Here is a 3,466-nt window from a genome sequence, read left to right on the forward strand (position 1 = left end):
AAAAAAAAAAAAAAAAAAAAAAAGAAAACCAAAAATAAAATAAAATAAAATAAAATAAAAATAAAAAAGATCCATGACCTCAGTCACCCCAGGTAGTTAGCTCCATTTCCAGTATTCAATGTGATTTTCTTTTGTATTGGTAGGCCTTACCTTCAATGAGATAGAGACTTGTTGGTTCTCACAAATTTATGAGTGCCATTATTGCACTGTATTTCAGTTTTTCCCTAATTCAAGCACAGGGGTCCTTAGCTTCTGTCTATTGGTTGGGCGTAAGTATCTGCATCCGTCTCAGTCAGCTGCTTCTTGGGTCTTCTGGATTATGGTCATGCTAGGTCCCTTTTTATGAGTACTCCATAGCCTCAGTAATAGTGTCAGGCCTTGGGACCTCCCCTTGAGCTGGATCCCATTTTGGGCCTATTGCTGGACCTTCTTTTCCTCAGGCTCCTCTCCATTTCCATCCCTGTAATTCTTTCAGACAGGAATAATTATGGGTGAGAGTCGTGACTGTGGGATGGCAACCCCCTCCCTAATTTGATGTCCTGTCTTCCTGCTGGAGGTGGGCTCTGTAAGTTCCCTCTCCCTACTGTCGGGCATTTATTTCATTTAAGGTCCCTCCCTTTGATTCTTGAGAATCTCTTACCTCCCAGGTCTCTGGTGCATTCTGGAGGGTCCCCCCAACCTTCTACCTCCTGAGGTTGCCTGTTTTTATTCTTTCTGCTAGCCCTCAGGTCTTCAGTCCTTTTCCCTCATCCAATACCTGATCCAAAGGAATATTTTAGTCAGTGTTTGATATTTGTTTTGAACCCTGGCAGGCTCTTTCAATCTATTTTACTCATTCATTTTCTCCTGCATGTTTGCTGCCAATATTCTAGGCTGTTATCATTAGATCTAGTAATCTCCTCCAAAATCCCTTCATTATAACCTCATTCTGTTGTGAGGGCTCTTAAGGCTAAACAGCTCTAACATAGTTGCAAATGAATTCAGTTCCTTTAAGAAGAGGTGAGGAACAATCCATTTTATAACCTGGTTATTCCCCCACCCCCATCATCACCCCTGATACTGAGGAAGAATCTGTTAGGCAAGGCTTTGAGCTGGAGGTGGGGACAATGGCAAGCATCCCATCCTCATGTGTAAAGCAAACACTGTGGGAACTGAGCATTCATTGTGGAGGGACTGCAGTGGTCAAAGCTCTTTCCCATTTACCTATCCTGCTATGGAACCAGGATCTCATAAGGTGCTCTAGGTAGAAGTTCTACTTTACGGTGGGCAGGAGTGAAGTTCCACTTGCTGACCATAGTGCCCTGGCTTTAACCTAACACTAGGGTTCTCATCTTCCTATGAAGAATGCCCTCCAGCTTGTTAGGTGTAGCCAAGAGTGTGCCTGCATCAGTCCAGAATGAAGTTTACTCATCATTGAGCTGGGAGCTGGGGGAAGAAAGAATGATATTGGTTCATAAACTATAAATTCTAGTAGATTTTTTCATTTTCTATTTGTTTTTATGGTGGCCATTCCCAGAGGTCTTCAAGGCTGTTTTTGAAATACTAGCTAACTTATTTCCCTAATTGTATTGAGGAGTAGGTTAGCAGAGTTACCCACCTTCTGCTGCCAGAAGTCACTTTCTTAAATAAAGGTCTGTGTTTAAATCTCTTCTTGTTGAATTGTTTATATCCCTTTCCTTAATCTTATCTTACATCGCATGGCTTTATTTATATAACACACAAATATTTGACTGTGTCTAAGGCACTATTATCTCTTTCTCTGGAATACTGCAATAGCTTTCTAATTGATCTTTTGCCTACGTTCAGCTCAGCAGACTTCTTCCCTGTATTGCCTGACAGGCCAGTATCATCCAGTTAAAAGTTCAATTGTATCATAATACTCCTCTTCTTACACCCATCTGATGTCAGAGAAGAAGGCCATGTTCTTACAAATGGCCTCTCTGAGTCCACAATAGCTTTCTTCTCCCTGTTCAGTTCAGCCTCTGACCCCTTGCCATTACCATTGTCTGTCACCCTCACTGTGCACCACCCTATTTACTCCATCCCTTTACACAGTGCTTTCTCTCAGCACCTCTGCATTTCTTCTTCAATATGTCAGGGGCACTCTTCCTTCACCTGTTTCCACAAATTGTATTCTTACTTCCTCCATGTCTTTGTTCCTGTTTTTAGCAATGCAGGGATGGAATGCAGTGCTTTATGCATGCTAGAAAAATACTTAGTGAGAACCAACCCCCCTCCTGCTGTCCCAAGCTCTTTCTTCTTACACCACCTTTTCAAGGAGGCTTTTGTAATTGTTCCCATTTAAACCTGATGTCCTCTCTGCCATAAGTCTGTTTTAGTTTGGGCCAGAAATCTCCCTGCAAGTTTGTAGTTTGAGTGTTTTTCTTTCTGGCTGTAGCACGAATTTGAAGGCGGTGTGCCTAGGTAGAGAAAGTGGGTCACTAAGAATATGCCACTGGCTCTGACCTGCACTCACAGATTCTTGGTTTGTGACCCTGTGAGCTGCTCTCCCTCATGCTCCCACAGAGACAGATGATGGACTTACTCCTTCCTTCTTGTAATGATGGACCAAAATTCTTGAAACTGAAGTCTAAAAAAAATCTTACTTCCCTTAAGTTGTTAAGTATTTGGGTCATAGTGACATGAAAGCAACTAATACGCTTCCCATTTCCCTTCCTTGCTTGCCACTCTTTAAAAGAATGGACAGTTTACTTAATTCTTTTGTGTGTTCCTGCCAACGATAAAGACTTTTTGATTTATTACCATCCAACATGTAAGAAGACTCATGCACGAAGTTGATTACCAATATTTGTTAAACTTTTAAGTGAAGTGGGGGAGCATTTAGACACTTCCTAGGATGGGGGAATAGAGTATAAATGTAAGAGACTTGAGCTTTTTCCTCATTAAAAATTGGGCACATAGGGAAATGAGCTTTTGAGTGTCTAATACAGATCATCCTCATCTCACTATGTACTTGATCTAGAAGTCATTTGGGTCATGACAAACTTTCCCAATATCCGAGTATAGAGGCTCCCCAATTAAGTTGAGATAAACTGGCCAGATTAAAATTCCCTTTATATTATGCCAACTAGTATAGTCAGGACTTTGGATGCATGTATATGCATGGCCTTTAGAAAGAGAGAGTAAAAGCAGCAAGACTAGTGTTGTTTGTAATATAAGTGTTGTGGGCCAGTATGCAGAGTCTAGATCAGTTTCGTTCATTCTTTTATTCAGAACTCAGTCTCTCATTTAGAGAGTCTTCTTACAGACATTCCATAGATTGTATAGATACCTTAAAAATAGAGTAGTTTTATATCTGAAAGGGACTCTGACCCACCATTTCTACAATTCATGGCTGAAGAACACAAGGCCCACAGAGCAGAAGAAACTTGATTAAATTGCTACAGAAGGAGAAAGTGACATCTGTGTTCTTTTTTTTTTTGTTTGTTTGTTTTGTTTTTCGAGA

Source organism: Mastomys coucha, chromosome X (genome assembly GCF_008632895.1).
Source record: "Mastomys coucha isolate ucsf_1 chromosome X, UCSF_Mcou_1, whole genome shotgun sequence".
Lineage (NCBI taxonomy): Eukaryota > Metazoa > Chordata > Mammalia > Rodentia > Muridae > Mastomys > Mastomys coucha.